This window comes from Symphalangus syndactylus, chromosome 12 (assembly GCF_028878055.3).
Source record: "Symphalangus syndactylus isolate Jambi chromosome 12, NHGRI_mSymSyn1-v2.1_pri, whole genome shotgun sequence".
Lineage (NCBI taxonomy): Eukaryota > Metazoa > Chordata > Mammalia > Primates > Hylobatidae > Symphalangus > Symphalangus syndactylus.
The window spans coordinates 16,892,963-16,905,246 of NC_072441.2; positions in this window are offsets into that span (position 1 = coordinate 16,892,963).

The window sequence follows — 12,284 nt, forward strand, 5'->3', positions numbered from 1 at the left end:
TGAAGATAGTATTTTTCCCAATAGAGGCCTCTTAGCGCTCAGAATGTCCAATTGCAGTCTCTACAGAAAGAGTGTTTCAGAACGGCTCAATCAAAAGTAAGTTTCAACTCTGTTAGTTGAATGCACAGAACAGAAAGAAGTTTCATGCAATGCTTCTGTGTAGTTTATATTTGAACATATTCTTTTTTCCACTATTACCCACTTAGCGCTACGAATGTCCAGTTGCATTTTCTACAGACAGAGTGTTTCAAAACTGCTCAATCAAAAGTATGGTTTAACTCTGTTAGCTGAATGCTCAGATCAGAAAGAAGTTTCACAGAATGCTTCTGTGTAGTTTTTTTTTTGAATATATTCCTTTTTCCACTACTACTCTCTTAGCGCTCCAAATGTCCAGTTGCATTTTCTACAGAAAGAGTGTTCAGATCTGCTCAATCAAAAGTATGGTTTAACTCTGTTAGCTGAATGCACAGATCAGAAAGAAGTTTCACAGAATGATTCTGTGTAGTTTATATTTGGAGACATTCCTTTTTCCACTATTACCCTCTTAGCGCTCCGAATCTCCACTTGCATTTTCTACAGAAAGAGTGTTTCAGAACGGCTCAATCAAAACTAAGGTTCAACTCTTTTAGTTGAACAAACAGAACAGAAAGAAGTTTCACACAATTCTTCTGTGTAGTTTTTATTTGTAGACATTCTTTTTCCCAATATAGGCCTCTTAGCGCACAGAATGTCCAATTGCAGTTTCTACAGAAAGAGAGTTTCAGAACGGCTCAATCAAAAGTAAGGTTCAACTCTGTTAGTTGAATGCACAGAACAGAAAGTAGTTTCATACAATGCTTCTGTGTAGTTTCTATTTGAACATATTCTTTTTTCCACTATTACCCACTTAGCGCTACGAATGTCCAGTTGCATTTTCTACAGACAGAGTGTTTCAAAACTGCTCAATCAAAAGTATGGTTTAACTCTGTTAGCTGAATGCTCAGATCAGAAAGAAGTTTCACAGAATGCTTCTGTGTAGTTTATATTTGAATATATTCCTTTTTCCACTACTAATCTCTTAGCGCTCCAAATGTCCAGTTGCATTTTCTACAGAAAGAGTGTTCAGATCTGCTCAATCAAAAGTATGGTTTAACTCTGTTAGCTGAATGCACAGATCAGAAAGAAGTTTCACCGAATGATTCTGTGTAGTTTATATTTGAAGACATTCCTTTTTCCACTATTACCCTCTTAGCGCTCCGAATCTCCACTTGCAGTTTCTACAAAAAGAGTGTTTCATAACTGCTCAATCAAAAATATGTTTTATCTCTGTTAACTGAATTTACAGATCAGAAATAAGTTTCACAGAATGCATCTGTGTAGTTTTTATTTGAAGATATTCTTTTTCCCAATGTAGGCCTCTTGGCGCTTAGCATGTCCAATTGCAGTTTCTACAGAAAGAGTGTTTCAGAACGGCTCAATCGAAAGTAAAGTTCAACTCTGTTAGTTGAATGCACAGAACAGAAAGAATTTTCACAGAATGCTACTGTGTAGTTTATATTTGAATATATTCCCTTTTCCACTATTACCCTCTTAGCGCTGCGAATGTCCACTTGCATTTTCTACAGAAAGAGTGTTCAGAACTGCGCAATCAAAAGTATGGTTTAACTCTGTTAGCTTAATGAACATATCAGAAATAAGTTTCACACAATGCTTCTGTGTAGTTTTTATTTGAAGATATTAGTTTTCCCAATAGAGGCCTCTTAGCGCTCAGAATGTCCAATTGCAGTTTCTACAGAAAGAGTGTTTCAGAACGGCTCAATCAAAAGTAAGGTTCAACTCTGTTAGTTGAATGCACAGAACAGAAAGAAGTTTCATACAATGCTTCTGTGTAGTTTATATTTGAACATATTCTTTTTTCCACTATTACCCACTTAGCGCTACGAATGTCCAGTTGCATTTTCTACAGACAGAGTGTTTCAAAACTGCTCAATCAAAAGTATGGTTTAACTCTGTTACCTGAATGCTCAGATCAGAAAGAAGTTTCACAGAATGCTTCTGTGTAGTTTATATTTGAATATATTCCTTTTTCCACTACTACTCTCTTAGCGCTCCAAATGTCCAGTTGCATTTTCTACAGAAAGAGTGTTCAGATCTGCTCAATCAAAAGTATGGTTTAACTCTGTTAGCTGAATGCACAGATCAGAAAGAAGTTTCACAGAATGATTCTGTGTAGTTTATATTTGGAGACATTCCTTTTTCCACTATTACCCTCTTAGCGCTCTGAATCTCCACTTGCATTTTCTACAGAAAGAGTGTTTCAGAACGGCTCAATCAAAACTAAGGTTCAACTCTTTTAGTTGAACAAACAGAACAGAAATAAGTTTCACACAATTCTTCTGTGTAGTTTTTATTTGTAGACATTCTTTTTCCCAATATAGGCCTCTTAGCGCTCAGAATGTCCAATTGCAGTTTCTACAGAAAGAGTGTTTCAGAACGGCTCAATCAAAAGTAAGGTTCAACTCTGTTAGTTGAATGCACAGAACAGAAAGAATTTTCATACAATGCTTCTGTGTAGTTTATATTTGAACATATTCCTTTTTCCACTATTACCCTCTTAGCGCTCCGAATGTCCACTTGCATTTTCTACAGAAAGAGTGTTCAGAACTGCGCAATCAAAAGTATGGTTTAACTCTGTTAGCTTAATGAACATATCAGAACTAAGTTTCACACAATGCTTCTGTGTAGTTTTTATTTGAAGATATTATTTTTCCCAATATAGGCCTCTTAGCGCTCAGAATGTCCTATTGCAGTTTCTACAGAAAGAGTGTTTCAGAAAGGCTCAATCAAAAGTAAGGTTCAACTCTGTTAGTTGAATGCACAGAACAGAAAGAAGTTTCATACAATGCTTCTGTGTAGTTTATATTTGAACATATTATTTTTTCCACTATTACCCACTTAGCGCTACGAATGTCCAGTTGCATTTTCTACAGACAGAGTGTTTCAAAACTGCTCAATCAAAAGTATGGTTTAACTCTGTTAGCTGAATGCTCAGATCAGAAAGAAGTTTCACAGAATGCTTCTGTGTAGTTTTTTTTTTGAATATATTCCTTTTTCCACTACTACTCTCTTAGCGCTCCAAATGTCCAGTTGCATTTTCTACAGAAAGAGTGTTCAGATCTGCTCAATCAAAAGTATGGTTTAACTCTGTTAGCTGAATGCACAGATCAGAAAGAAGTTTCACAGAATGATTCTGTGTAGTTTATATTTGGAGACATTCCTTTTTCCACTATTACCCTCTTAGCGCTCCGAATCTCCACTTGCATTTTCTACAGAAAGAGTGTTTCAGAACGGCTCAATCAAAACTAAGGTTCAACTCTTTTAGTTGAACAAACAGAACAGAAAGAAGTTTCACACAATTCTTCTGTGTAGTTTTTATTTGTAGACATTCTTTTTCCCAATATAGGCCTCTTAGCGCACAGAATGTCCAATTGCAGTTTCTACAGAAAGAGAGTTTCAGAACGGCTCAATCAAAAGTAAGGTTCAACTCTGTTAGTTGAATGCACAGAACAGAAAGTAGTTTCATACAATGCTTCTGTGTAGTTTCTATTTGAACATATTCTTTTTTCCACTATTACCCACTTAGCGCTACGAATGTCCAGTTGCATTTTCTACAGACAGAGTGTTTCAAAACTGCTCAATCAAAAGTATGGTTTAACTCTGTTAGCTGAATGCTCAGATCAGAAAGAAGTTTCACAGAATGCTTCTGTGTAGTTTATATTTGAATATATTCCTTTTTCCACTACTACGCTCTTAGCGCTCCAAATGTCCAGTTGCATTTTCTACAGAAAGTGTGTTCAGATCTGCTCAATCAAAAGTATGGTTTAACTCTGTTAGCTGAATGCACAGATCAGAAAGAAGTTTCACCGAATGATTCTGTGTAGTTTATATTTGAAGACATTCCTTTTTCCACTATTACCCTCTTAGCGCTCCGAATCTCCACTTGCATTTTCTACAAAAAGAGTGTTTCATAACTGCACAATCAAAAATATGTTTTATCTCTCTTAACTGAATTTACAGATCAGAAATAAGTTTCACAGAATGCATCTGTGTAGTTTTTATTTGAAGATATTCTTTTTCCCAATGTAGGCCTCTTAGCGCTTAGCATGTCCAATTGCAGTTTCTACAGAAAGAGTGTTTCAGAACGGCTCAATCAAAAGTGAGGTTCAACTCTGTTAGTTGAATGCACAGAACAGAAAGAATTTTCACAGAATGCTACTGTGTAGTTTATATTTGAATATATTCCTTTTTCCACTATTACGCTCTTAGCGCTCCGAATGTCTACTTGCATTTTCTACAGAAAGAGTGTTCAGAACTGCGCAATCAAAAGTATGGTTTAACTCTGTTAGCTTAATGAACATATAGGAAATAAGTTTCACACAATGCTTCTGTGTAGTTTTTATTTGAAGATATTATTTTTCCCAATAGAGGCCTCTTAGCGCTCAGAATGTCCAATTGCAGTTTCTACAGAAAGAGTGTTTCAGAAAGGCTCAATCAAAAGTAAGGTTCAACTCTGTTAGTTGAATGCACAGAACAGAAAGAAGTTTCATACAATGCTTCTGTGTAGTTTATATTTGAACATATTCTTTTTTCCACTATTACCCACTTAGCGCTACGAATGTCCAGTTGCATTTTCTACAGACAGAGTGTTTCAAAACTGCTCAATCAAAAGTATGGTTTAACTCTGTTAGCTGAATGCTCAGATCAGAAAAAAGTTTCACAGAATGCTTCTGTGTAGTTTATATTTGAATATATTCCTTTTTCCACTACTACTCTCTTAGCGCTCCAAATGTCCAGTTGCATTTTCTACAGAAAGAGTGTTCAGATCTGCTCAATCAAAAGTATGGTTTAACTCTGTTAGCTGAATGCACAGATCAGAAAGAAGTTTCACAGAATGATTCTGTGTAGTTTATATTTGGAGACATTCCTTTTTCCACTATTACCCTCTTAGCGCTCCGAATCTCCACTTGCATTTTCTACAGAAAGAGTGTTTCAGAACGGCTCAATTAAAACTAAGGTTCAACTCTTTTAGTTGAACAAGCAGAACAGAAAGAAGTTTCACACAATTCTTCTGTGTAGTTTTTATTTGTAGACATTCTTTTTCCCAATATAGGCCTCCTAGCGCTCAGAATGTCCAATTGCAGTTTCTACAGAAAGAGTGTTTCAGAACGGCTCAATCAAAAGTAAGTTTCAACTCTGTTAGTTGAATGCACAGAACAGAAAGAAGTTTCATACAATGCTTCTGTGTAGTTTATATTTGAACATATTCTTTTTTCCACTATTACCCACTTAGCGCTACGAATGTCCAGTTGCATTTTCTACAGACAGAGTGTTTCAAAACTGCTCAATCAAAAGTATGGTTTAACTCTGTTGGCTGAATGCTCAGATCAGAAAGAAGTTTCACAGAATGCTTCTGTGTAGTTTATATTTGAATATATTCCTTTTTCCACTACTACGCTCTTAGCGCTCCAAATGTCCAGTTGCATTTTCTACAGAAAGAGTGTTCAGATCTGCTCAATCAAAAGTATGGTTTAACTCTGTTAGCTGAATGCACAGATCAGAAAGAAGTTTCACCGAATGATTCTGTGTAGTTTATATTTGAAGACATTCCTTTTTCCACTAGTACCCTCTTAGCGCTCCGAATCTCCACTTGCATTTTCTACAAAAAGAGTGTTTCATAACTGCTCAATCAAAAATCTGTTTTATCTCTGTTAACTGAATTTACAGATCAGAAATAAGTTTCACAGAATGCATCTGTGTAGTTTTTATTTGAAGATATTCTTTTTCCCAATGTAGGCCTCTTAGCGCTTAGCATGTCCAATTGCAGTTTCTACAGAAAGAGTGTTTCAGAACGGCTCAATCAAAAGTAAGGTTCAACTCTGTTAGTTGAATGCACAGAACAGAAAGAATTTTCACAGAATGCTACTGTGTAGTTTATATTTGAATATATTCCTTTTTCCACTATTACCCTCTTAGCGCTGCGAATGTCCACTTGCATTTTCTACAGAAAGAGTGTTCAGAACTGCGCAATAAAAAGTATGGTTTAACTCTGTTAGCTTAATGAACATATCAGAAATAAGTTTCACACAATGCTTCTGTGTAGTTTTTATTTGAAGATATTATTTTTCCCAATAGAGGCCTCTTAGCGCTCAGAATGTCCAATTGCAGTTACTACAGAAAGAGTGTTTCAGAAAGGCTCAATCAAAAGTAAGGTTCAACTCTGTTAGTTGAATGCACAGAACAGAAAGAAGTTTCATACAATGCTTCTGTGTAGTTTATATTTGAACATATTTTTTTTCCACTATTACCCACTTAGCGCTACGAATGTCCAGTTGCATTTTCTACAGACAGAGTGTTTCAAAACTGCTGAATCAAAAGTATGGTTTAATTCTGTTAGCTGAATGCTCAGATCAGAAAGAAGTTTCACAGAATGCTTCTGTGTAGTTTATATTTGAATATATTCCTTTTTCCACTACTACGCTCTTAGCGCTCCAAATGTCCAGTTGCATTTTCTACAGAAAGAGTGTTCAGATCTGCTCAATCAAAATTATGGTTTAACACTGTTAGCTGAATGCACAGATCAGAAAGAAGTTTCACCGAATGATTCTGTGTAGTTTATATTTGAAGACATTCCTTTTTCCACTATTACCCTCTTAGCGCTCCGAATCTCCACTTGCATTTTCTACAAAAAGAGTGTTTCATAACTGCTCAATCAAAAATATGTTTTATCTCTGTTAACTGAATTTACAGATCAGAAATAAGTTTCACAGAATGCATCTGTGTAGTTTTTATTTGAAGATATTCTTTTTCCCAATGTAGGCCTCTTAGCGCTTAGCATGTCCAATTGCAGTTTCTACAGAAAGAATGTTTCAGAACGGCTCAATCAAAAGTAAGGTTCAACTCTGTTAGTTGAATGCACAGAACAGAAAGAATTTTCACAGAATGCTACTGTGTAGTTTATATTTGAATATATTCCTTTTTCCACTATTACCCTCTTAGCGCTCCGAATGTCCACTTGCATTTTCTACAGAAAGAGTGTTCAGAACTGCGCAATCAAAAGTATGGTATAACTCTGTTAGCTTAATGAACATATCAGAAATAAGTTTCACACAATGCTTCTGTGTAGTTTTTATTTGAAGATATTATTTTTCCCAATTGAGGCCTCTTAGCGCTCAGAATGTCCAATTGCAGTTTCTACAGAAAGAGTGTTTCAGAACGGCTCAATCAAAAGTAAGGTTCAACTCTGTTAGTTGAATGCACAGAACAGAAAGAAGTTTCATACAATGCTTCTGTGTAGTTTATATTTGAACATATTATTTTTTCCACTATTAACCACTTAGCGCTACGAATGTCCAGTTGCATTTTCTACAGACAGAGTGTTTCAAAACTGCTCAATCAAAAGTATGGTTTAACTCTGTTAGCTGAATGCTCAGATCAGAAAGAAGTTTCACAGAATGCTTCTGTGTAGTTTATATTTGAATATATTCCTTTTTCCACTACTACTCTCTTAGCGCTCCAAATGTCCAGTTGCATTTTCTACAGAAAGAGTGGTCAGATCTGCTCAATCAAAAGTATGGTTTAACTCTGTTAGCTGAATGCACAGATCAGAAAGAAGTTTCACAGAATGATTCTGTGTAGTTTATATTTGGAGACATTCCTTTTTCCACTATTACCCTCTTAGCGCTCCAAATCTCCACTTGCATTTTCTACAGAAAGAGTGTTTCAGAACGGCTCAATCAAAACTAAGGTTCAACTCTTTTAGTTGAACAAACAGAACAGAAAGAAGTTTCACACAATTCTTCTGTGTAGTTTTTATTTGTAGGCATTCTTTTTCCCAATATAGGCCTCTTAGCGCTCAGAATGTCCAATTGCAGTTTCTACAGAAAGAGTGTTTCAGAACGGCTCAATCAAAAGTAAGGTTCAACTCTGTTAGTTGAATGCACAGAACAGAAAGAAGTTTCATACAATGCTTCTGTGTAGTTTATATTTGAATATATTCTTTTTTCCACTATTACCCACTTAGCGCTACGAATGTCCAGTTGCATTTTCTACAGACAGAGTGTTTCAAAACTGCTCAATCAAAAGTATGGTTTAACTCTGTTAGCTGAATGCTCAGATCAGAAAGAAGTTTCACAGAATGCTTCTGTGTAGTTTATATTTGAATATATTCCTTTTTCCACTACTACGCTCTTAGCGCTCCAAATGTCCAGTTGCATTTTCTACAGAAAGCGTGTTCAAATGTGCTCAATCAAAAGTATGGTTTAACTCTGTTAGCTGAATGCACAGATCAGAAAGAAGTTTCACCGAAAGATTCTCTGTAGTTTATATTTGAAGACATTCCTTTTTCCACTATTACCCTCTTAGCGCTCCGAATCTCCACTTGCATTTTCTACAAAAAGAGTTTTTCATAACTGCTCAATCAAAAATATGTTTTATCTCTGTTAACTGAATTTACAGATCAGAAATAAGTTTCACAGAATGCATCTGTGTAGTTTTTATTTGAAGATATTCTTTTTCCCAATGTAGGCCTCTTAGCGCTTAGCATGTCCAATTGCAGTTTCTACAGAAAGAGTGTTTCAGAACGGCTCAATCAAAAGTAAGGTTCAACTCTGTTAGTTGAATGCACAGAACAGAAAGAATTTTCACAGAATGCTACTGTGTAGTTTATATTTGAATATATTCCTTTTTCCACTATTACCCTCTTAGCGCTCCGAATGTCCACTTGCATTTTCTACAGAAAGAGTGTTCAGAACTGCGCAATCAAAAGTATGGTTTAACTCTGTTAGCTTAATGAACATATCAGAAATAAGTTTCACACAATGCTTCTGTGTAGTTTTTATTTGAAGATAGTATTTTTCCCAATAGAGGCCTCTTAGCGCTCAGAATGTCCAATTGCAGTCTCTACAGAAAGAGTGTTTCAGAACGGCTCAATCAAAAGTAAGTTTCAACTCTGTTAGTTGAATGCACAGAACAGAAAGAAGTTTCATGCAATGCTTCTGTGTAGTTTATATTTGAACATATTCTTTTTTCCACTATTACCCACTTAGCGCTACGAATGTCCAGTTGCATTTTCTACAGACAGAGTGTTTCAAAACTGCTCAATCAAAAGTATGGTTTAACTCTGTTAGCTGAATGCTCAGATCAGAAAGAAGTTTCACAGAATGCTTCTGTGTAGTTTATATTTGAATATATTCCTTTTTCCACTACTATTCTCTTAGCGCTCCAAATGTCCAGTTGCATTTTCTACAGAAAGAGTGTTCAGATCTGCTCAATCAAAAGTATGGTTTAACTCTGTTAGCTGAATGCACAGATCAGAAAGAAGTTTCACAGAATGATTCTGTGTAGTTTATATTTGGAGACATTCCTTTTTCCACTATTACCCTCTTAGCGCTCCAAATCTCCACTTGCATTTTCTACAGAAAGAGTGTTTCAGAACGGCTCAATCAAAACTAAGGTTCAACTCTTTTAGTTGAACAAACAGAACAGAAAGAAGTTTCACACAATTCTTCTGTGTAGTTTTTATTTGTAGGCATTCTTTTTCCCAATATAGGCCTCTTAGCGCTCAGAATGTCCAATTGCAGTTTCTACAGAAAGAGTGTTTCAGAACGGCTCAATCAAAAGTAAGGTTCAACTCTGTTAGTTGAATGCACAGAACAGAAAGAAGTTTCATACAATGCTTCTGTGTAGTTTATATTTGAATATATTCTTTTTTCCACTATTACCCACTTAGCGCTACGAATGTCCAGTTGCATTTTCTACAGACAGAGTGTTTCAAAACTGCTCAATCAAAAGTATGGTTTAACTCTGTTAGCTGAATGCTCAGATCAGAAAGAAGTTTCACAGAATGCTTCTGTGTAGTTTATATTTGAATATATTCCTTTTTCCACTACTACGCTCTTAGCGCTCCAAATGTCCAGTTGCATTTTCTACAGAAAGCGTGTTCAAATGTGCTCAATCAAAAGTATGGTTTAACTCTGTTAGCTGAATGCACAGATCAGAAAGAAGTTTCACCGAATGATTCTCTGTAGTTTATATTTGAAGACATTCCTTTTTCCACTATTACCCTCTTAGCACTCCGAATCTCCACTTGCATTTTCTACAAAAAGAGTTTTTCATAACTGCTCAATCAAAAATATGTTTTATCTCTGTTAACTGAATTTACAGATCAGAAATAAGTTTCACAGAATGCATCTGTGTAGTTTTTATTTGAAGATATTCTTTTTCCCAATGTAGGCCTCTTAGCGCTTAGCATGTCCAATTGCAGTTTCTACAGAAAGAGTGTTTCAGAACGGCTCAATCAAAAGTAAGGTTCAACTCTGTTAGTTGAATGCACAGAACAGAAAGAATTTTCACAGAATGCTACTGTGTAGTTTATATTTGAATATATTCCTTTTTCCACTATTACCCTCTTAGCGCTCCGAATGTCCACTTGCATTTTCTACAGAAAGAGTGTTCAGAACTGCGCAATCAAAAGTATGGTTTAACTCTGTTAACTTAATGAACATATCAGAAATAAGTTTCACACAATGCTTCTGTGTAGTTTTTATTTGAAGATATTATTTTTCCCAATAGAGGCCTCTTAGCGCTCAGAATGTCCAATTGCAGTCTCTACAGAAAGAGTGTTTCAGAACGGCTCAATCAAAAGTAAGTTTCAACTCTGTTAGTTGAATGCACAGAATAGAAAGAAGTTTCATGCAATGCTTCTGTGTAGTTTATATTTGAACATATTCTTTTTTCCACTATTACCCACTTAGCGCTACGAATGTCCAGTTGCATTTTCTACAGACAGAGTGTTTCAAAACTGCTCAATCAAAAGTATGGTTTAACTCTGTTAGCTGAATGCTCAGATCAGAAAGAAGTTTCACAGAATGCTTCTGTGTAGTTTATATTTGAATATATTCCTTTTTCCACTACTACTCTCTTAGCGCTCCAAATGTCCAGTTGCATTTTCTACAGAAAGAGTGTTCAGATCTGCTCAATCAAAAGTATGATTTAACTCTTTTAGCTGAATGCACAGATCAGAAAGAAGTTTCACAGAATGATTCTGTGTAGTTTATATTTGAAGACATTCCTTTTTCCACTATTACCCTCTTAGCGATCCAAATCTCCACTTGCATTTTCTACAGAAAGAGTGTTTCAGAACGGCTCAATCAAAACTAAGGTTCAACACTTTTAGTTGAACAAACAGAACAGAAAGAAGTTTCACACAATTCTTCTGTGTAGTTTTTATTTGTAGGCATTCTTTTTCCCAATATAGGCCTCTTAGCGCTCAGAATGTCCAATTGCAGTTTCTACAGAAAGAGTGTTTCAGAACGGCTCAATCAAAAGTAAGGTTCAACTCTGTTAGTTGAATGCACAGAACAGAAAGTAGTTTCATACAATGCTTCTGTGTAGTTTATATTTGAACATAATCTTTTTTCCACTATTACCCACTTAGCGCTACGAATGTCCAGTTGCATTTTCTACAGACAGAGTGTTTCAAAACTGCTCAATCAAAAGTATGGTTTAACTCTGTTAGCTGAATGCTCAGATCAGAAAGAAGTTTCACAGAATGCTTCTGTGTAGTTTATATTTGAATATATTCCTTTTTCCACTACTACTCTCTTAGCGCTCCAAATGTCCAGTTGCATTTACTACAGAAAGAGTGTTCAGATCTGCTCAATCAAAATTATGGTTTAATTCTGTTAGTTGAATGCACAGATCAGAAAGAAGTTTCACCGAATGAATCTGTGTAGTTTATATTTGAAGACATTCCTTTTTCCACTATTACCCTCTTAGCGCTCCGAATCTCCACTTGCATTTTCTACAAAAAGAGTGTTTCATAACTGCTCAATGAAAAATATGTTTTATCTCTGTTAACTGAATTTACAGATCAGAAATAAGTTTCACAGAATGCATCTGTGTAGTTTTTATTTGAAGATATTCTTTTTCCCAATGTAGGCCTCTTAGCGCTTAGCATGTCCAATTGCAGTTTCTACAGAAAGAGTGTTTCAGAACTGCTCAATCAAAAGTAAGGTTCAACTCTGTTAGTTGAATGCACAGAACAGAAAGAATTTTCACAGAATGCTGCTGTGTAGTTTATATTTGAATATATTCCTTTTTCCACTATTACCCTCTTAGCGCTCCGAATGTCCACTTGCATTTTCTACAGAAAGAGTGTTCAGAACTGCGCAATCAAAAGTATGGTTTAACTCTGTTAGGTTAATGAACATATCAGAAATAAGTTTCACACAATGCTTCTGTGTAGT